Source organism: Triturus cristatus, chromosome 3_2 (genome assembly GCF_964204655.1).
Source record: "Triturus cristatus chromosome 3_2, aTriCri1.1, whole genome shotgun sequence".
Lineage (NCBI taxonomy): Eukaryota > Metazoa > Chordata > Amphibia > Caudata > Salamandridae > Triturus > Triturus cristatus.
Genome location: NC_140584.1, coordinates 1,053,754,732 through 1,053,778,287, shown reverse-complemented (window position 1 = coordinate 1,053,778,287; position 23,556 = coordinate 1,053,754,732). Strand labels below are relative to the sequence as shown.

The window sequence follows — 23,556 nt, the reverse complement described above, 5'->3', positions numbered from 1 at the left end:
CGCAGCGAGGCTTGGGCCTTGTCAAGGCCACTGAAAGTGGCCACAAAATGGGTAAGCTCCTTCAAGAACGGCTGACCAAATAAGAGTCCCTGAGCCAAGGGGCCGGACTCTGAAGACGAGAGCTCCGCCAGCTTAGGATCAAGTCGGAGAAGAATGGAGCGGCGTCGCTCACAGGAAATCGCGCAGTTGACATTGCCCAACAGACAAATGGCCCTCTGGGACCATTCAATGAGTTTGTCAGGATTCACAAGAGCTGAAGACTCTTTGGCAAGAACACCCAAATCTAAAATCTTAGTGAGCGGGCCCAATAAATCCAACAATTTATCTTGGCAGGAACGCCAAGACCTGTCAAGACCCTTCTTGGGGTCTCTGGCGTACTTTCTAAGATACGTGACCATAGTAGGATCCACCACCGGGGTATCGGCCAAATGGTCCGCCAAATCAGGACGTGGACATTCGGATCTCAGGCGGGCCCTGACATCTTTTTCAAACGGCTGGCGAATATGAGACTGCACATAGTCCGCCACTGCTGGAGATGGCAACCAAGATGAAGAATGTGGATGCACAATATCAGAGGGTTCAAAAGTGAGAATGAGAGTATGAGAGGGGGCGTCCACGAGGTGCTCCTTACGTGGAGGAGGTTCAAACTCAGAAGAAGTGGAGGAATGAGCTTCGTCAGCATCCGTATCTGGGAAGGATGAAAACGAGGCCCCAGCCGACCCCTTAGCAGTAGCCGTGTCGGAAGACAGCGTTTTGGCCAACTTTTTAAAATCAGACCTATGAGGATTGACAGGGGATTTAGACGCACGAGCAGCCGGTAACCAACCCTGTTGCTGTGCGTAACGAGATAAATGACGCTTTAAGGGATTAATAGCGCAAACAAGCGCCTTATTAACGGACTGCTGTACTCCCTGATCCAGCGCTTCCACCAAATCGTGCTCCAAAGAGCCAGAAGGATCCTCAGCATAGTAACAGTCATCTTCATAGTAATCCTCCATAATGACACAAAGTGTAGCAAGGTATAAGCCCACAGAGATGACAACAATCAATAATGGCCAAAGGCACAATGCAGGGAGAGTGAAAAAAAACCACAGCAAGCCAACAGTGCAGATTATATAATCTGAGCACTCTGTAAAAAACAAATTTCAATGTGGAGGGAGGGCTTGCTGGCTGAAAAACTGTCACTCTAGGTCTAGGCAAAGCCTATGATCAATTGTACAGCCCAAAAGATATAAATTCGCTAATGGGCGTCAGAAGGGGCGAAATATACAGGCTGTGGGCACTGGGCGCAAATGCGACCTTTCTATGAGGAGAAATCACTCGTTTTCGAATAAAAGATGGCTGCCGCGCATGTGCGGTAACGGCCGCCCGGTATATTTTTAAAACGGAGCACTCGCAAAGTCAAGCGCGAGCCTCCCAGCCCCTGTCTCCCTCTCCACAATGAAACGAATGAGACGCGGGCGCGCAGCGCCCGACTCCGGGAAGGTGGCAAACCTCACGCTCGCCGCACAGACGACAGCGGCGAGCGGAGACCAAAACCCGATACGGGAACCATAGCAACCTAGTAAACAACAGCGTGAAGCACGCTGAATCATACACTCGCAACAATAAAGCATACACCAAAATTGCAACAGTAACAAGCGTATGAATAGGAAAAGTAAGAAACACTTAACTGGCTGCGGAGCAGCAAAGAAAGAGGATGTTGTACTTTCTATATGACCTTTTATACTATGGTCTCTATGGTTGTTCACGTGATACCCTTGTGATTATGGGTATTGTAGTTTTTTCGCTTCGTTTTACTGTGTTTTTATTGGCTGCTGAGCATTTCTAGTAAAGAAATGAGAAAGCATAATCGGAGCCTCCTGTCCTGACATAGAATTAAGAATGCAAAATGCCATTCTCATTGCTGAAACTTTAGAATTCCGCCTTGTAGCAACGCAAACTACCACAGGATGGCGCTATGATTGAGTACACTACTAGCTACTGGTACTCCAAGGTAGAAGAATTGCGCCGGCTCGTTAGCGGCTGGGCCACATCCCCCGGGGCAGCTGATGTCTTTTCCGGGGTGGCCTTATCCGGAGCACCAACGAAGTCTCTTCCGGTGCAGCATCAGGGCCGGTGTCTGTTTCGGGGCGGGTCAATGTGTTTTTAACCAATCGCAAGGCTTACTGGGAAGTACAGCCGCAAAGGTCCTCCTAGTACCGCTCCTTCGGCTGTCAGTTGATTTAAAAACAGCTTTCGGACAGTCTTCTATCGGCTTTAGTTATTAACGTCAGTAAAGGTCTTAATCAGAGGAGACAGTCGGATGTTCACGATCCGTCCAGAGACGGGAGGTAGGTCTCACCGTCAGATTCGGGAGGGTTGGTTGTGGGCTATACAGTACTGGAGGTCCCTTTTCATTTGGCTGTCTAACAGCCGTGTCGATAGAATTAAGAATCTACCTTAATTGACGTCCCGCTCTCGGTCCGTGTCCTCTTCTCTATGTTGGATCAACCTCTAAACTGTGCATTTTGAGTTTCCTTGTGTTTCAACCCTCACTCATTTCTTATGTAACTCTCCAATGTGATGTCCTGTCCCCTCCACTAGTGTGTTCCGTGCCCCCTCTCCTGGTATATTGTGTCCCTCTCCTGGAGTGTAGCGAACCCCTCTACTAGACTGCACTGAGCTCTGTCAGTGGCAAATTGAGAAATGAAAGTGGCCTTGGAAAAATGCATTTGGCACACCTATAACCGTATGTTTTCTTCTTAAATATGCTTAGAATTGCTTCCACGTTAATAGGTGCGTGTCATTGTTTACCTTTATTTCCATTAGCGCATTGCCTCTTTCTTTTTCGATCATGTGTGGAGACACTGATGACTCATTTGTAGACGAATCACAAGGGGCATACAGTGAACGGTAGATTTAGTCGCTGCTTACGGATCAATTGCATGCATATAAATCCACTAGGGTGCAACTAGACCCGAACTTCGGTGGGCAGGCCAATACTTACTACAGACTTTTTTTGGCGCTCTCTTCCCCCATGATCTCCTTCTATATGAATTCCTACACTACCACTCTCCAAAAGCGCACCTCATCTCTCCATAGCCTCTCTCTAACGTACATTTTTTTAATAATGCTATTCATAGTTCACTCACACTCAGTTCTGTGATCTGCATGGTACACATTCTTTGCTGCAGGCACATTAACCCTCCGTACTACTTTACAATGAGCGAAAACTGCCAGTAGAAAAAATTCAAAACAGTACGAACATTAATCACCAGAGTTATGTTGACATTTTTATTGTTGCCTGAAAACTACCTGATGCACAAGGAAGTTCATGTGCTCGGCAATCGAGGATGAATGGCACATTTTGTGTATGAATATGAAGTTTACACCCAAGGTTGTCACTTGTGCGATGCTCCAAAAAAAATTATATTGATGCCTTCCATGCTCAGCATTTAAGCAATGTTACAAAAAGTGTGAGTTCACCATCAACAGCACCATACCTTTCCTCTCCCCAATGAAGTACCAGTTTGATTTTACGCCCAGCCGATCACTAACAGTGCGAGCCTCCACATGCATTTCAGTAAGAGTATGAGATTGTTCCCACCTCTTCATTGAGTGTCATGGCTTCCATTCCATGGTATCTCTCTCTAAAGATCCCTGGTAATCTAGCACCCTTTTTCCAGTAGTACTGCGTCAGCTGTATCAATCTCATCACCCAAGTGTCTTCCAAGGTGAAATAGCACTCTAGCATTGTGACACTACCTGATTAGTACCTTGTCAATGCTAGATGAATGAAATTAAAACTTTTGCAGCATGTTATCTGTAATACATGTGCCAGATACTGTGGCTCCATGTATGTATGAAACCCTAACAGAACTAAGTGGTATGAAATTCCTCAGACTCAACTGACAGTGGTGTCAGTACTCAGTTTAGTTAAACTTAGAGGAGCTTTTGCACCCCTTTTTTTTTTTTTTTCTTTTAGAAGTTTAAACTGTCTAGTCTGTTTGCATGTGAGAAAATAGTGAAAAATGCTATGGAAAGCACAGCAACATATGTATGTGGTTTTTGTCTTCATTGTGTTTCTGTTTAGCAGCAAACAAACTTTCGTTTCTTGTGAACAGTGAAAAATGCAGTGCAAATGTTTCCAAAATATGTATGTGGCCTTTTAAGTTATGCTTCTCATAAACAGCTCCTCTTCCGATTACCTATTTCACTGAGGTGGTGACTTAGTTTACTTTTTTGTCATATTTTGTACAGAATCAGCTTGACTTATTCATAGATGTCTATTACTCAAAACTTGTTATTGTATTGTTGAGGATGCTGGCCAGAGTATTGACAATAAACTGTCTCTACTTGTGGTGCAATGTGAATAATTAAAGAGGGTTTCTGGTGTGGTCGCTGAGTTTTGTGGGACAATTCTTTGTCAAATAAGTAGGGGCAATGTGACGTTTCTGAAGGTTGTTTTTCAGCTAAGGGAACTTGGTTGACTTTGCAGAGATGGTGGAAAAAAAACATTTTTTGCTCAAAAAAGGAAGTGATCTATTTAAACAAAAGTTATTTTGTAACAAAATATTGTCATTCGGCAAAGATGTGCAAAGTCGGCAAGCTTTTGTTGTTTTGTGAATTTGTGATTCTAGCACCACCTTGTCTGCGTAATTTAAACTTGACTTCGCTTTGCAATAAAGCTATTAGAGATGCAGCCCTATAAATCAATTAGAGATTTCAATCACTCACAGGGGCATAGTTTAGTGAGATTCAGGCGGTGTGCATCTTAAAAGTTTCTAACAAAAAAAGCACTGGGAAACAGGGTGTATGTGTGAGGTGACCAAGGTTAGGGATGAACTTCCCATGAGGAAAAGGGTCATTATTGATTTGCATTAGGTGGGCCACGGGGCTGATTTAGAGATTTGGGGACAGATATTTCATCAGCGATGAGCACCTAGACCCCCCCCCAAACTCGAGACCCATCTGTTCCGATTATGCTTCAGGTGGACTACAAATTTTACGCCGACAGTCAAATTTACTCTTTCAATGTAAAACTTCTTTCGAGGGCCTGACGGAGTAGGTGCCATTGGAAGTTAACCATCTGACTGCCCGCTCTATTTAGAGTGGAGGGTCAGATGGATTTTGGCTTTTTGACCCAACCATCACCACCAGATATATCTAAGCCTGGGTGGTAAACTCTGCTACGTACGCAGAGTTGCGGAGTTTTTCGCACTCCGCGCAGCTCGCAGTGGTCTGACAAACTCAGCTCTGCGTGGCAAAGCTTTTTCCTCGCTCGCCAATGGTAATTAGAAGTAGAACTTCTACTTGAGCAGCAGAAAGAAGCAGCACCCTCTAGCACTGTGCGAGATGCCGTTTGTCTTGATTTTGCAAGCGCGGGACAAACACCCGGCACTAAAAAACAGTGTGAAGGCTCAAGGTAACCCACTTCGCCACTCGCGGAACTTCCCGTAGCATGATAGAGTTTTTTTGTCACTTCGCGGAGTTCTGCATTGCGAAACTCCGCAAGCTCCGCCCAAGCTTAGTGATAAATTGTTTAAAAAGAAAAAACACACACTCCAGGGGAGAAAACTGGTGAGGGGTTCATTGTTTTTTTATTTTGAACAAAAACAAACATCCACTTTTAGAGGCTTTTTCTAATAAAAACACACCTGTACACATAAGGATACGTACAGCCACTCACATAATATATGTTAGAAGTACTATCAATCGGTGGTAGTGCACATAGTATACTAATTTAACTTTTGCAATAGGTTATATTTTTAACACACATATACTCATAAAAACATTTACAGTCACTTGATGATGTCATCAGTGATGTCACTGACCATATCATGAGTGATGTAATATGTGAGGTTATAAGCAGTGCATTGCGGGGCGTAAATTATAGTTAGGTAAGGTAACTATAACTGTTCAATTTCACTGGTTTTGTACGAGTGAAATCTGAGCCTAACTATAACGTACCTGTAACCTTTGGTTTTTCTAAGTGAATTTCTGTGTTTTTTTTAACTAGTAGTCGTGTTTGCAAAGTGGTAGAGAAAGGGCGCCGGCCCTCCAACCAGGTCTCAGGAATCCTGCTGGATTGGACTTGCGGAAGGTAACAGGAGGGTTTCTGGGCCTCCAAGAACCCTCAGCATCCAAGAGATCTTCATCCCCCAACCAGCAGTGACCCAGAAGCCCCATTTGCAGAGTAGTGTAGGAAGGGGGCGTGGTCTCCGAGGACCTCATCAATTCCGCTGTGTGGGACTTACTGGAGGTAACAGGTGGGCTTGTTGGCTCCCAAGGACACTCTAGGGAGCCAACCAGTGCTGCACCAGAAGGCGCATTTGCAGAGTGGTGGTGAAAGGGGGCCGGGCCTTTGTGACTTGCTTGTTTTTATTTTTCAAACTTTTTATTTATTCAGCAGGGGGGCTGCATGCCCCTACTTCCCTGATCCAAATTTGGCCCCACGGACCCCTTCACCTGGGTCCAGGCATATTTTGAATTGGTGAGGTGAGCCGCATGGCCCCCCTCCTCAGGCCACTTTTCAGCCACGGGGATTCCATCCCCTGGGACCCGGTCTTTTATTTTAATAAATGAGAGGAGAGGAGAGCCACACGTTCCCCCTCCCAGGGCCAGTTTTGTCCCCAGGGACCCCATCCCCGGGCTGCCCCCCTCCTGCAAGAACAGGCATTGCTTTGACACAGAGGGAGCTGGTAACGTGCAACTCCCTCTCTTTCAATGCTATTGTGCTCCGCTTTGAGCAAGCAAGAGCAAAATGCTCTTGCTTGCATGTTGCACCATTTGTTGTTCGATGAAAAAACCTCCCGCCACCTCCACCCCTACCTTATTGGGCATCCACTGTACCCATTGGGTCCTAATCGCAACTACAATAAGCTCCTGATTATGACTAAGGGACTATGACACATTTAAGTAGCAATATCTCGGGTACACTTAGGTTGTAGGGGGATTGCCGTTCCATGATCAGGGCCTCCACCCCTCGGCACCAGAACAACCCCAAGAATGTGTTGTAAAAGGGAACTACTTTATCCCTCTCAGTACAAAGTAGTGTGATCTAGGCTTGCTCAAAATTAGTTTGGTCAAGTATCAATAAAAGGTCACTAGCAGGTGCAAATCTTTCAGTGGTCCAAACACCTCTTCAGCCATCAGGTGACACAAGTGTCCTTGGGTTTGGTCACAGTTCTTACCTGGCTTCAAACTCCAATCTCCGGGCCAACCTTAGTTCCTCGAGCTGTCCTCCATGCAGCCCTCAATCAGATGTGGATTATTCTTGTTCTTCAGGGCATGGTGGAGTGCTTTAGAAGCACTTTGTTTATGCATCTCACAGTAACTGGACACGAACTGAATCTCCCTGTATGCTATTGCTTCATATTTCTTTTTTTTGTTGTTGTTTTTTATTACTTTCCATGTATACATTTTTTTTTCAGCTTTATGTGCTGACTTGTCTCTTTACAATCTTCATAGATATATGTACTAATACAATGTTTCCCTCCTGCTCTTTGTTCAGCTCCTAAATCACAGGACTTACTTGCTACATTTTAACAGGCTTGGCATCTGGCAATGCAAGGCACCACATACCGCCAAATGAACAATTGTAATCTACTGTACTCGCAGGCTTTCTGGTTAATAGCAAATTAAATTAAGTGTTGAGAGGTACGACAGGTTGTCCCCTCCATGGAAATTAGCCATGATCTGATTTGCAGAGCTACACGCATTTTTTTTCTCGTGTGTCATGCCTTGAAAGAAAACAGATTTGTAAGTAGGGCAGTGTTACAAGGGAACAGTGGGGACTGTGCCATCAGTGCACTCAAGCCCGACAAATATACAGTTGACTACATCTGCATTTTAATTTGGTTCCCAGTAGTGATAGTAATACAAGCCCACACACATTCCCCACATAACCTTACCCTACAGTATAGCTTTGGTACTCGAATTGCATTTCTAAAAGCGAGACAACCATATTTTACTGGGAAATTGAAGTACCTTCACAGGACTGGACTATAAAATAAGCTCAGTTTGCCAAATCCGTACTGGACTTTGTTGAGAACGGAATTCAAAATCCTTCTCCTGGATAGACCGGTTTCCCAACTGGTGCTGCAGAGCTTATTTTAAAGTCATATCTGATTAAACTTCTGGCACAGGATGGACAGATGTGCCTATATCAATGACCTGCCAGCACTCCGAAACCAGACATGTCAGTGTTTGAGAAAGGTGCCCCATGGGTCTCTGCAGATATTGCCCTGGAGCTCCACTACCATGGGTGGCTTGGCTACCAGAGTTTGTGGCCTCATTCAAAGTTGTCTAGATGGCAGGCATAGTGGGTTCCATGTTTGTTTGAAACTAGAAGGGTATGGGCTTGTGTTTGCGATGCTTGTAGGGATGCAGGACACAGACCCCTGCTCGTTGTGATCTAGAATTTCAGGATGCCATACTGCAATGGTAAAGTGACGGAGAGTCATTGTTGTGCTCTGCAGGTATCCTGTCTGACTGCGCAAAAGTGTGGGGGAGCAGAACCTTGTCATTTTTGCCTTAAGGTTTCATTATGTTAAATTCCTTGGCTGAGAGAGTGAGTGAGAATCAGTACTGCCTGAGGGAGAGGAATAATGTCAGGAGGAATGATCCTTGCCCCCTTTTACTCTAGGATGTTGGATCTTTTACTGCTAGAGGAGAGTGACTGAGAGAATGAGCACAGTGCATTGCAAAGAGAGTGAATGAGTGATTGGATTTTGTGTCTGTGGGGTGCCTAGTAATTAACCGAAAAGTAGACAGCAGTGCTTGACAGATGGAGCACAGCAGTGCTTGACAGATGGAGCACAGGAATTTTGCAACCAATCCTACCAATAATGGACTGTTTCTCCAAGCCACAAGAGCAGAAGATCAGCATCCGATTCTATCTGTGCCACTTTGAAGGTTTACTAATTGGACACTTGCTGTTGGGAGTTCTGAATAGTGCAGTAGAAACAAGGGGCACACATTTAAGACCTTCACTGCAGATTTCAATCAATCAATCAATCACTGCATTTGTAAAGCGCGCTACATACCCAAGACTGTCTCTTGCCGCTGGGGAGTGGGGGGGGGGGTGCTACTGGTCGACACAGTGTCTCGTAACAACCCCAGTTAAAATTAACCTGCACAACTGCAGCAGTTAAAATGATTTAATTGATCTATGACAACTATTCCGTCTAGGCCTTGCTGTTGAGCCCACTGAACATATATCAAAAATAATGCACTAGGCATGTATGAAGTCAGAGGTCCAAAGCACTAAAGAGGGAGGAATGAAATAAAAAATCTGAGTGTTTAAATGATGGCCTGGAGTTGAGTACCCTAGAGCTCAATCCTGTCTTCCTGTATTAGCGCATTGTGTTATTCTGAGCAGGCTACCCTAGCTTCTTCTACTAATGAGTCCATGACCCAACCAACATGTCCTTTAATAGGTATTGATAATTGGAATCCAGAATCCAGCCAGCCTGTCCTCCTAGCGATCTAAGGGACACTGGTGGAAAACCAGGAACAGTCCCATTGTTTGCCTGTTTCATAATCCTTGGTTTCTAGTCATTCACTGCAGGGCACGTGAATCAGGTTGATTGCTTAATCTATTTGATTCATAAAGCACAAAAAGGAAAAAAAATATATAAGGATGCACAGCAGCAAAGAACTAAATTGAGCTAAAAGAGATTGGTTAAAGACTCTTTTTGAGACTGCCTTATTGAAAAAGGCAGTTTATTCCCCTGTCAGGGCCCCATCACCCAGATAGTTTTCTCGCCCAGTGTTTTCCTGTTGAAGTGATTAACCATAGCAAGCCCAAAGAGGCCGACCTCTAAGATCTGCTCTCAACTTGCCTCTGTATCCCTAGCAGTGTTTTAGGCCGCCACATTTCAGGGATGAGAAAACATACTCTAGTGCTTTGAATTGATTGTGGTCTTTTTAAAGCGACCTCTCGCTCTCTGATCCTGTGGTGCACTTGGGTGTAGCACTGTTATCACTATGATGCTACGTTTCTCAATATCCAATTTTTATCCTTTGAAATGTACTTCAAACACAAGTGACCAAGCAAGTCAGTTCATTTATTTCATTCTATTTGACTAACGAAAAAAGTGTTGTGGTCTCTCTCTGTCACTTATGCCTGGATTTGACAAGTGGACTCAATGGTAGCTTTCTTGAAAGTTAGGCGTGCCTCATTTGACTTGCAAGGACAGTAACCAGAGATTAAGAGCTCGACTTCCATTTGATTCTGGCAGAGGGGAAGTCTTTCTTTCCTACTGCTCCCTCCACACAAGATTTTTTGTGTTCATATATTCTCACATCTGACAGTCTTTGGAGCTGTAAAGATTTTCTTATATCTTTTAAAATTCTACCTTTCAACATATTTGTAACATTGTCGCTATGTTTACATCAGTTTCAATGCCACTCTTGGTAAGTCTCATAAACCCCGCCCAGTGCGTCACACTGGTTTGCCAGTACCTAAACACCGAGCTGACACTATCAAGGCATGATGCACTAGTGCCTGCGCATGTCTGATGTCAAGTAATGCTCCATGTTTACTGCTGAAATGGGTATAGTCTTATTTCCTGCGTACATAGTCATTAGGCTGACTTATACTTTCCAATTTCATTTGCATTAATTATTCATACTATTTTATCATTTTTAAACTGTACAATTTAGGGCATTTTATTCCAACGGATGTTCCTGCGGCACCCATTACGAACAGATACTTACTGTATGTACCATTTGTGTATACATTGCTAAAGGTGTGTTAAGATTTCTCCTTGACTATGTTCATAGGATTATATTTCCTTTTGGTTCCCCCAGTTGATGGTCATTGCCTATTTTTCGATGAGGAGGTAGATCTAGGGTGTTGCTATGGCGAGAAACCCTGAAGAGGACAATCTTGAAACCCACAATGGAGCTGTGAAAACAAGGAAGCCGGAAGAAATGGATGGTTCGGAGTTTCCCTTTATGGGCAGCAGTCATCTATCTTCCAGCCTTCATTCTTATAAAATTACTTGCAAATAGTTCCACATAAATCTACAGCGTGGTACACCAGTAGGGTTTGTGAAGTTTTCACCACGTGGACAGCTTCTGATGATAATGATCAATACGGCAATAAATTACGCTCTTTGCTGTTTGCAAACATCTAAAACACACAACAATTTTAAAGATGGTGGAGTCCCTGTCTTTGTGAAGGCTCTGGATTTACCTTAAATATGGAAGCGAGTAGGCAGCTCCACTGGGGGCAACTACTGCACTCCAAAATTGTGATATTCGATCTCTAACCGGGGCTTACACACTTCTAGCTAGGGCTTGTATACAGGGATTAAAGAGTGCTTCCTTTTTAGATCTCACCTGACCCAGCGCATGCGCTGGTCTGGCGAGACTTTTAGTGAGGGCTTAAAAAAAGAAAATGCTACCGCTGGCTACAGCTTGCAGTGCATCTCCCCGGGTGCGCGCAGCGCTTGATCGCGATCGCTTTCGCTTTGATGTTCTCCTTGAGCCAATGCTTGTTCTCCTAGCCACAAAGTATTCTCTTGCTCCAGGTTGCTTTTTTTTTTTTTTTTTTTTTTTTTTTTTTTTTAAACCTTTATTTGTGCATAGTAAAAGAACAAATACGGGCCTACAACCATCAGGCCGGCCACAATACGGTTGAGCACAAAGACAAACAATACATCCCCTGTGCGGCAAGGTCAAGATTAGCAACGATTCAGGATTCATACACTGGAGGGATCCTTGACACCGGGGGAAGGAGAAGTGAAGGTTAATTTTAAGGTTTCAAAAAAAATTTTTTTATCGAGAATAAAGTCAGTAAAGGATAGAAACAAGGAGATTCGAGTCCGCAAGTCGGCTTCATACACTGGAGAGCAGCAGCATCATTAAAACAGCCATAGAAAATCTCATACAGTAAGGCGATGCAATTAGATAACAGGATCATCACAGTAGCAAATACGCACCCCCTAAAAGCCGCCCCCACTCAATCCACCCCACACCCGGACCCCGAATCGAAACAAGTATAGCGCAGAGACATGAAAGAAAGAGGCCCATAGAACTAAAAAGAAACAGTAAATTACCCCCCCACCCTACACCAATGCGGAGGCTATGGCCTACCCCCCCCCCCAGCATAGTGCCTGTCGCCCAATGAACCCGAAATATAGGCGAGAGAGAAAGTAGGAATAGAGTAAAGAAACTAAGAGAAGAAAGAAGAAAGGAGGCGGGGAGGAGCCCACGTATCCTCAGGAGCGCCCGACACCACCGGCCAACCAAGCCTCCACACACTGAAACCCCACTACACCCGAAGGCGGTCGTGGGAAGATAGCATGTAACACCACGGAAATGAAGGCAGACAGATCGCGACGAGTGCGCACAACATAAGTAGACAATTCCCGTCCCAGTCCAGCCCGGCCGTGAAGCCATGATGATAGAAAGTAATCTAGCCCTGGCCCGATCGCGGGCGTACGATTAGACCCGCCCCCTCGTGAATGCCCCTCATCCCGAACAGACAAAGACAATATGGCCACTTGGGAGAAGATGGAGAAGTAGAGTCACAAAATGGCCGCCGATCATCTATGGAGGTCCCCTTGCACACCATATAAAATCCAGACCTGGCTTGTAAAGTACATGAGTTCCACATAAAAGGGGTCATAGGCCACCGTGAACGGTTACTCGAGGTCGCCAGGTGTAGTTCAGCTGGAAACTCCTGCGGGCACGGTGAGGCAGGCAACAACAAAGCAGGCAGCAATGACCGGGGAAACAAAGTATCTGCCATTGAGCAGGAGAGCGATTGATCCCGAGCGCCGGGAAAGCCAAATGCAGACACCAGTGTAGCACCGTTATACCCCGTCGTTGCTTCCCCGCAGGAGGACCACAGCACTGGCAGACTCACGTCTTGTTGATCACAAACGGGGCGCTCACGGCCCGCAGCAGACAGTGTAGAGTCGAACCGCTCACTCAGCGTTTGCAAGCCGACACACAATTGCAGACGAAAGTCCCGCAGGGCAGCCAGAATGGAGCCGTATGTCAGCGGAAGCTGCGTCCCCCCAACGGCAGCAATCCGGGACGGCACTGGGGAGCTGGAGTCTGGTAGAGGGAGGGCGAAGCGAGCAGCGGGCGAGACCGGAGCATCACCCCCCAGCAGCGAGCAGGCAATCAGCGCCATGTTTTACCGTTGAACGGTACCGTGGCCAGGGGGGGGGATCGTGACAAGGAGGCAATTCCCAACAGGTCTGCGCCGCAACAGGTGAAAGCCAGCAGTCTCTTCCCCTCCCTCGGGCTCTCTTTGCAGCCGACTAGACCATAGAAGAAGGGGGTCTGCAGCCTTCCACGGCGTGGTCCACAGAGCGGGGTAGGAGACCCGCCACACCGGGGCTTACCCTCTGGCTCCAGCCCGTCAGATGCAGGGTACAGGAGGTGTCCGGGCGTCTCTCTCCCGGCTCTTCTGGCGACCGTACGTGGCGTGAGGCGGGATCGGGACCTCGGGCTCAGATTTGCACCAGCGGGTCCGGTGACTGCGACGCTTCCAGGGGGCCGGCCGAGGCCACAGTAGAGCAAGGGTCCAGGGCGGGGAACAAAGGCACCAAAAACTCCGGCATCCGGGCGGGCTAAGACTTCGGGAAAGCGGCGGCGCAGTCAGCGCGTCGTCGCACGCGTTGCACCTCGAAAATCGGCAAGGATAGGAATCAGGATGATAGTCCGAGGCCAAGGGCCGACGGAGCCGGGCGCTCAAGCGACTGCTCCGGTCGCCATCTTGGCTCCTCCCCCGCTCCAGGTTGCTTTAGTAAAGCCTGCACTGTCTTCGGTCCGCTCGCATTCATTTACATGATGAAACGGGACAATTCATGCATTTGTTTGGAGTGCAGTCCATAGTAACTGCAGGTATAGGTTGTCAGCTGCCTGCTCTTACATAGACCAAAGCAAGGGAGAATGCAACTGGAATCGTGGTTTTAAACCTTATTAACTGTGCAGCCAATCAGTTGCACCAGTTACTGGAAAGCATCAAGTTAGACTAGGTTTAATAACCAGTGTATTTGACTGACTCATTGGTCAATGGTGCATTGGAATAATATGTGTCACATGAGCTAGGTAGCTAGCTTGCTTGCTTCCTTCCTTTCTTCTTTCTCTTCCTTTTCCATCTTATGTGCTTTCTTTCTTGTTTTCTCTTTCTTTCTTTGTTTCCTTTTCTTTCCTTTTTCTTTTTTGTCGTCTTTTCTTTTCATTAATTCTCTTTGCTTCTTCTTTTCCTTCCTTCATTTCCTCTCCTCCTTTTCTTCTTTCCTTTCTTCTTCATTTCGTGGCTTAATACACCTATTTAGTTCTGATTCATGGCTTTTAATGCAAAATGAATAATACTAGTGTGTCAAATGGCTTTTATGGGGAAGCTCTGACTTTACAACTGAGAAAGAAATTAACCTAGGTAGTTCATGTCCCACGTTCTTTTAAATAGCTTTGAAACTTTGTAGGCCGTCCTCCCATTTACTGGCCCACGAGAACTTTTATTGTTGCACATTATTAAAACATGAAGTCACAACTAGAAAAAAATGTAACTCTTAATGCAAACCGGGAATAATAAACAGTCTTTTTTTGCTTCCAGGCAGGCCTAATTATTTAAATGATAAAATACGCAGGGGGGGAAATTAGTGCGGAAAGACAGAACAAATTGTCGAGATCTGTGTCGATTTAACTAGCACAATTTCTAGGCAAGTAGTACAGTCCGTGTTTCATCACCAGTGCTTTATTCACCCCTCATTTCGTTCCTGCCTACGGATTGAAAACTGACATGGTGAATAATATGCGTCTACCTGAGGCCCGATGCAGAAATGGCGCAGAAATGGTGACATAATGGCTGCTCAGATGTTGGTATTACTGATGAACATTAACACGTTAATTGGACTATCTCTAAAGGGTTTGGGGGGAAACCTGTGGGCACAATGTTTCTACGGTCGTTTACCCCAAGACTCTCTGACATCAAAAAGCCACAGATATGCCCAATACTTTGCTAGAGGTGTGTTGCTTTTAATACTGAAATATCTCTGGCTTTAATGGTAGCGCTCCCAGAAATCACTCAAAATGTTTGTGGTGCTCAAGGGCGGAGAAAATGTCCTGTACCCCAATTTCTGGCATTATCTCCAACCCGCTCATTTCTGATGCAGTACCAGGAGATCTGAATGGCCTCAATCTTTCCTCAATGGGCTTTTTTGTGGGACTTGCAAATCCTGTAAAGGTTTTGATTTTACCTGAGAAGTGTCCTTGCAGTCAGGCTGAGAGCCTGTAGACGGGTATCTCAAGCATGGGGCCTTCAAAAACGGGGAAAAAAACAAGGTGTGTTAATGGGAGAGAAAGGCACTGCAGTTTTAAGAATTTTGAATGAGTCCTCCTCCTTTACGCTGTCATACGTGATTGGTCTAAGAATGCTGTGGTTCAATATGAGTACATACGAGTTTTCAATTTGTTTCTCAGCTTGTAGATTTGAATAACATGGTCTCGGTAGAAGCAATTATTTTTGCCACCTAGCTAAAGTGACAATCTACCTCCATATCCCACTAACAAGAGGCCAACGTTTTTTGCTTGTGGGAACAATAAAATGCTCCCTTTGGGTGGTGCCAATGCAGCCACCTAGAATTGCTCTATTATAGGACTTCCCAATAAAATCCTACACTGTTAAGACTAACTACACCCATGGACAGAAAGATATATATAATCTCATTATTAAATACAGGAAATTAAGAAGCCTATTTTGAACTTTGCTGGCAGCCTGCCGGGTCAGTTAATGCCCTGGCCTCTGCCCCAGCCGAGGACTGCTAAACATTTTTAGAGATGCCTGCATGCTTGGTAGGGATCTCCATGCTTTTAATGGAATCACAGATGCATTGAAGTCAAGAACCAGTGCTATGCATAAACCTTGGGGTTTTGGCCCTGCTCGGCAACACAAAAGGCCCTGATGTGCAAGGATTTTTCTCTCTGTGCATCAGAGCCATTGTTGCTTTTCCTGCAAGGTCCATCATGTGTTGCGTGGCAGGCTTTATCGCAGAAATCCGTTGCTGGTCAGTCCACTTCAAGTAAGATGGGACTGCCATTACGGTGACCTGGCGACCTGTGCAGATGGACCTCCGCATCAACGCTTTCCACATGCAGGCAATGTTCCCTCTAATTTTTTTCCTCTGTGTGCGGCAGTATAAGGTCTCTGTGCGCTGCAACTAAGGCTATGTGCGCCGGGAACCAGACTGCGTATGTGGGTGCAGCGCCAAATATCATCTAATCTTTTGCTTAAAAAAGTGAAAAGAGAGTGCATTTTCACACATGTAGCGCCACATGAAGTGTCTTAAGGCAAGTTTTCAATTTAGATATACACGCAATGACATGAATTGGTTACACAGGGCAGTACACTTTGGGTTTAAAAAAGCAGAGGACTCCAATGGTGGTATCATAATAAGATTTTACTGAAGATCCTCAGCTCAAGATCTGTTCATAGGGTGGGGAATGTTGGGAGCCTATACAAGATCACATATATACACAATTACATACCATATTTACAATTAGACGTGCAAGCTACGGAGTAATGTCTGGGTATCCCGTCAGAGATAGTTTGTCACCAGTCCAAAAACGAGTCCCATACAGCAAGTCATCGTAACAATTTCTGGGTTAGAGTAACTTGTGGTAAAGTCGCAGCCGGGGTAGTGAATGCTTTGCAAAGGCTGGTCGTTGTTGAGACTGCGAGGTAAAGGAGGTTTCCCGTGATTAATATTTCTGCTGGAGAGAGATTTCTGTCTGGTTGCAGTTTTGACTCATCATAAAGTAGTACAGAGGGTTAATATGCCTGTTACAAAAATGTGTACCATACACATAACAGAACTGTTTTTTATGTGGATAGCTCGGTAGGTTACTGCTTTTGTTGTAGAGAACCTTTTGTTACTTGCAGTTCATAAGTTACAATTATGATATAGGACAGCAACCTACGAAGTGTCAAAGAGCTGCTTGCAAACTGCATGGTATGGGTGAAAGAGTTACGTTTTTTTCCTTATCTTTCACTATACTAATGATGGTAAAAAGGGTTGGTTTGGGTAGAAATACATTCTTATTAGTAAAGACAAAAGTATGTGGGGGTCTTTATTTTCCTAATTGTGTTCAATGAAGGGCCATCAAATGTATTTCCATTGATGTCCTCTGGCTGTGGCAGAGTTAATGTTACTCGGTCGCTAAATGCAGACTTATGTTCATTAATTAGCGCTTCTTGGGTTAATTGCTCAGATGAATCTGAGATTTAAGTAGCAGATTGCTCATTTCCTACTGGATCATCAACCAGATTGATGGTCTTAACTTTCCATTGCCTGTACTAGGTCTATATGGTTTGCTAGTAAAATTAAGGGCAGCCAGGAGTTCTCCGCTTCCTCTACAGAGTCAATGATGGAGTTGTTTGTATGCGTATAGTGCTTGTTTGGGTGAGGTCTTGGCATTGAATAAGAATAGCTTGGTACGTGCACCTGGGCCTGTATCATGATAACTTTATCCACTGACATTTCACTGTTTCCAGGTGCTGTTCCTTTTAAATTCATAGATGGACTTATGCTGGACCGTTAATCTGGATTCAATAGTGAATCTGACTTTTGAGGAATGAGTGGATTGGCAGTTCTGCAATATTTTCTGTCGTTGAATAAATGACTGCTGCTGAGTCTTTTAAAAACATACATTTACAGCAATGGTTCATTTTCCCAAATGTCTGTATTGGCGACCTCAATGGAATGCTATGGCCTTCACTTGCTTTAGTCGTGTTATCTGGCACAATGTCTGTCTGGGGTTTCCATGCGATCTTTTTTTGATTCAATCTTTTCTGCGCAGCCTGATGTCCGATCTTACCGGATTTAATTTTTCCTGTAGACGCCTTGGTTCCCTTGATTAGTCAAGCCTGTATTGCAATCTTAATAATAACAGGAGGCTTAAATGTTTTTGGTATGTCATGGGGGAGCAAGCACTGAGCTCACTAACCTTGTGGGGCCGTCTCAACGAGGTCGCGCTCAACTCAATATGGCCACACTAGCATCCACCTTACCGCAGCCCCTTTTCAGGATTCTTGAGTTCTGAACTTCAATTTCAATTTGGTTCAAGACTGGGCGACAAGCATCTCAGGGCATTTCATGGCAGAACGCTTCAGTAATTCAGCCTCAAGCGATTCAGGGTTGAGCACCGTGCTCCAACCCTGAGCACTCCCCAGCTTCCCACAGATGTAGACCTCCGTACCTCTGTGTCTTCACCCACTGCACGCCGCTCTCCCAAGATAAACCAAGCAACAGCAGGCGAGGGAGGGAGGCTTAGGAGGAGAACTTCATGGCTTCACAGCCCCTGTAAAAACCTCAGTGCATGCCTCTGTTCTATCCACTTAATGATGCTCTCCGGCTTTGATATGAGTGGGAACTGGGCATAAGAAGGAGGCCCAGAAGATCAGAGGGAGAGCTTAGCCCGCTGAAAGACCTCTGAGGACTGCTGAGAACCGCCGTGTAGCTCTGCTCTGTTGCAGAACCACACCCACAGTCTCCAAGAGTTTAAAAACTTTTTTTTCACTTTTCCCATTTGCAAGAGTATCATTTGCAACAAAAATGTTTAATAAATTGACTGAAATATTTTTTTTCAGAAAATGAAATAATGTTCATTGATTCATGGAATCTTACATAGTGTTTGCGTACTTTTAAAGCCTACGATGTCCAAATCTCTGACTTTGCATGTGCAAAACAAAATTCACAACACTGAAAAGGCATGTGCAAAACAAAATTCACAACACTGACAAGGCAGTACAAGTCACTAACTGATTTATGATTGGCAACGTTCACATCATCACCCCTTCCTTGCGATCTGCAATGACCGGTTTCAATGATTTGTGAAAACCACTGTGGTCACAAATCATTGATTGCAAACCAACACAAGAAATGACCTTTATCCCTGCTTCTGTATTGCCTGTTTCACATACAGACACTTCTTTTGTGCTCCTTACCACTGGCCTAGTGTAAGCTGTGGCAGGGTGACCAGTGTCTATTCAAGTTCAATGCACCTACATGGAATCTGTGGTACCCAGCCATCCATACAGTGGTGGGTTGAGATGCCCAAACTCTCCCACTGGCATTCAAATGAGCATTTCACAGAACTCTAGATGCACAGTGAAAAAAATATTGCAATATGAAAAATCACGTTGATTTTGTTCTTTTTCCACTTTGAAAACATCAGTGCTTACCACAATTCTATGTTTCATTAACAATGGCAAAGTCCATTTAAGCACAAGGGGCTAAACCAAATCGGGGTGCAAATTAGAAAGAAGGGCAGCTAAACTTTGCCTCAGGGCAGCAGCCTACAAATTAATATGACTGGAGTATACTGATCGAAGGAGTAGGGTGCTGGTTGAGAAGTTTCAATTTCTTCTGCAGTGCTGGCACTTCATGCTTCCTGTGCACTCTTGCAGGGCCCGGCCAGATATCACACGTGGGAAATGGCTACTTTAAAGAGAAGAAAGGCGCGCAGGAATGCCATCTCCAGCTCACGGTACACAAATTAAGTGACCAGGAAGAGCAAATTCCTTCCCCCTCCTTGTGTTTTTCCCTTGCGTCAGCCCTGTTACATTACCATGTGCAGGTTAGAAACCACGAGAATGCAGAACTGTCTGCTCCACAGAGACTCCTGCCTGTCATTGCTTAGCAGAGTTAGGCCTGCTCGCCCAGCGCTCCTCCTTGTTTATCTGTTATGAATTCCTTTATCAGTGAAAAATATGCAGATACTCTGAAATGAATTCACAGCTACAGCAGGCCCTTCCTTGCTATTTTTGCAGTGCGGGTCCGTGTTTCTGATTCTCCATTCACGCGGACAGCAGGCATCCCGTGTTAAAAAAACACAAGAGTCCCAGTTCAAGCAGACGACGAAAAGAACCAGAAATAAACAAACAACGCTCATGAATGATAGAAAATAAAACAAAATAAAAACAGCCTCGCGGATGATTTCACTTTCTGATATGACACAACTTGACAAGGCGGCAATTACCACGGTTTAGCAGAGTGATTAATTCGGAGTAAACACTGAGCCTCGGCATGCAATGGAGTAAGTAGGCCGAGTGTTTTCGCGCCACCTCTGCGCCCCGCGCGCCCATGGGCAGCCAAGCCCGAGCGCCTGTCTCACCTGGGCCACCCGGGGAAGAGGCGGCCATTAGGGCGGATAATTACCTAGCGGGACGATGAAAGCACATCTGACACCGCAGACAAGATGCGTGATTAGCGGCTTCCGCGATGGAGGCAGACAGGCGGCGAGGGCGACCAGATGGGTCAATGTCGAGATGCCACTTTTCAATTCCTGGACTCCAGGTATCCATTCCGGGTCTTTGCTTTTACCTATCAGTGTATACTGGTTCATTTTAATTGAGCTAATTGGACCAACACAACCGACACTAAAGACCTGTGAAGTACTCGGGTGCGGCTGTTGGGTGCCCGGGAAGCTGTCTGAGCCCGGGGGCACACACACGACGGTGGGGGGTGAGGAGGGGCTGAAGCTGAAGCACTTGGAGCATAATGGGCTTTGCGCGCCTGCAACACCATGTCTCTGCCTCCCGCCTGGATTTCGCGGCGCTCGCGTTTTAAAACGCGGCGGCGCGAACAGTCTCGTAGGGATGTCTATGCGCGCTTAATCCAGGACACTGCGCGCTCCAGTTGACCATCGTGCGCGCGCGCCCGCGGCTTAGTGGGAACAGTGCATGCAGGGTGTGCTGAGGCTCCATCTGCAGAAATACAGCAATCCTCCTCCCCCCTCCTCCCCACGTCTAATTGGGCAAATGCAAGGATGATGAGCATGTGACATTTCTTGGCAGAATAACTCCATAAGTATCATGTTGTTCATCTGTATACTTAACACTTCTTGCCCTTTTTTAGGTGGATTAAACATTTGTAAAAAGAAAATGTCCCCAGGGTTGTCCTCTGTTTACCCGGGTTTTTTTCTTGTGTTGCTATCCACATCTAAAATATGTTGCAAATGTGTGGCATTATGAATTTCTCAACTTGCAATTCAAAATATTTTTTTTACAGTTTTACTTCTGTAGAGCTAGCTTCGATGGCTACTACTTTCAGTAACCAGGGCTAAAATTTAACATGTGGCAACTTTACTTTCTCTCTTGTGATCTTTATTAAGGTCCTCTTTATTCCAAATATGGTTATGTCATAGTCCCCTGGAAGGACTAAAATGGCGGGTAGGCCCTGGCTCTGGCCTATGGCCACCCCTTTTTAAAATAATTCTACACACGTGGGATCACACATTCCCTGATCCAATGACCACCAGGCTGAATTTGAAGTGGTTCTCTCCTTCTGCCTAGACAAATCGAGACAAGAGAGAGAAGATTGGTGAAATCAGAACTCCATCTTCTTTTCAATTATAGTACTTTAACCGCATTTGTTCCATCATAGACATTCTTTGCTCCTATAGATGCTCAATATATTTCTAGTGCCCTTAATAATAAGGGAACATTTTATTTGTCAAGGCCACTCAATCTCTATCACTTGTTTGTTATATTTTCGTTGCTTTTGTTCCTGTAAAGTCAACCCCCTGATTTTCCAGGATGATAAAAGCACAAAAATAGGTGATTAATAAAGGAGATTTCCCTCAGCCTAATAAAGAAGCCTATTTTTACTTGGAGATCCAGTTATTCAAATCCTTCCAGGGGATTACAGCATGAATTAAATGAATGGGAGACTAATTACTAGTTTTTACTTTAGAAATGAGGAAGAAAGCTTCCCTCTACCCCATCCAACCATAGGCCTCTTTCCTCAGACTCTGGGCAGATGTCTTGGATCTTGTGGAACCAGGGCAGTTCTCTGATCCAGCGACTTCATAAGAAACATTAGACACTAGCCTAATGGAGTATGTGTTTTGATGGGACAGCCAATGGATTACATCTTGACCCCATGTAAATTGAAAGACAAAAAGGATGTGACCAAAGAGGAGGCACTGTATTTTCCATTGATTCATTTTATGTCCCAAATTAATTACGGGGATCTTGGGTTGGCTCTGGTATTCTGCAAGCGCCAAAAGAAGCATATTTATTTTAAATGGAAAAACCCATATTTTGCAGCATTTTGTTGATTGAATCTAACGATTAGTGTCTAAATTCTAACCCATAACTGCCTGTAATATACAATAGTCATTAAGGAAACTGACCACAAGATAAAAGAAAGCAGGAAACTGAAGTTGTGCAAACCCACCTCACCCGTGACACACCCTGCAACTGGTCCTTTAGCTTCAGGATTCCATTTGATGTTTATTGTTTAAACCGGATTCTACACAGGACCCCCGTCTCATTGATTAATCACTGCTTCCAGTTGTAACCGCCTTGCCAGCTCAATCTGCTTCTCAATTTCTGTGTCCCATATATGTAAGGACTATGGTTCTATCAATTTGATTAGAGGGACTTTGGAATTTTGGGCAGTGCGCATCCCTCTTTGTATGCAAAACGGCGCAACAATCGCCCTTTGTAAGAGTGTAAACGTACCCTAAGCCATGCATGGTGTGGCAGACTTGTGATCTGTATAAATTGTTCATGTTCCTCCTTCATATTAATGTGATCTGTAAAGTTTGGATCTTTTAAAAGTTTTAATTCAAAGGTCCAACTCTGTGGAGGGATGGATGCTCTTTATTGAGTGAGATATTCTTGCATTATTTTAAATTTGCTGAAGGGAGATGAGCATATTGTAACTTATGTGTTGTTTTTGTTGAGACACTAGAAAGTTTTCTATAGGTGAGTAACTCTGACACTTGTTGGGCCACAAAGTGTAGACTCGTGAAGTGCTAATCTAAACCGGTCCCAGTGATGGCGAGCAGCAGAAACAATACAGACTAAAGCATGGACTTTCTTTACTGTAGCTAGCAGTGATAGGTCTCGCTTTTGGGACATTAAAAGTTTTCAGCCATGCAGTACATTATCCTGGGTGCTGTGCCAAACTAACGAAAGACAAATGTAGTTAATGTAGTTAAAATGTAAATCAACCACGGACATTTTATTGCTTTACCACACATTTAGCATGTATTTCGCATGGTTAATAAGGGAAGCTTACGGACATAATTCCAATACATCATGAAGCCACATAAACCACGCTTAGCCCATTGCAACTGCAAAAGCCACTTCAATTTGCCCAGCATTCTCAGATTCTCTGAGGTTGACTAAAAGCAAGAATAAGAGTGCCTATCACATAACCGGAGTAGCTTCACAAATAGCACATTTAGCTCTGAAGAGTCCCCTTGACTGCTAACTGACTTTTATTGTAAAACAAATAAATGATGCTCATTTTATCGACGAATGAAGGAAGAACCATATTTGCTGGTATTTTAACCAGTGATGGTGTCCACCACAGATCTCTAGAGCGGATGCTTTAGTCTAATGAGTTTCCTGACCTGGTCATCTTCTAATGGCTACAGATTAACTTGCTGTACTTAACCCCTTCGGTGCTCATGACGGAATGGTTCCGTCATGACCCACGGTTGAGCTGTGCTCATGACGGAACCATTCCGTCATGACCACGCCCGCGCAAGATTCCGCCAGCACAGCGGCGGAATCTGCGCAGCATCGAAGGG

General features: G+C 44.9%; 1 protein-coding gene across 4 annotated transcripts in view; it reads left to right on the top strand.

Annotated features, from left to right (window-relative positions):
* Nucleotides 1-2,088: 2,088 nt before the first annotated feature.
* RABGEF1 (RAB guanine nucleotide exchange factor 1) overlaps nucleotides 2,089-23,556 on the top strand; it is a 324,189-nt gene continuing 302,721 nt past the window's right edge. For 2 of the 4 annotated variants that reach the window (XM_085649756.1, XM_085649757.1), the window contains exon 1: nucleotides 2,155-2,333. The gene's annotated coding sequence lies outside the window, so the exon portion shown is untranslated. Of the gene's footprint in view, nucleotides 2,334-23,556 lie in introns of all 4 variants that reach the window. The other 2 variants (XM_085649754.1, XM_085649755.1) reach the window with 2 other exon arrangements.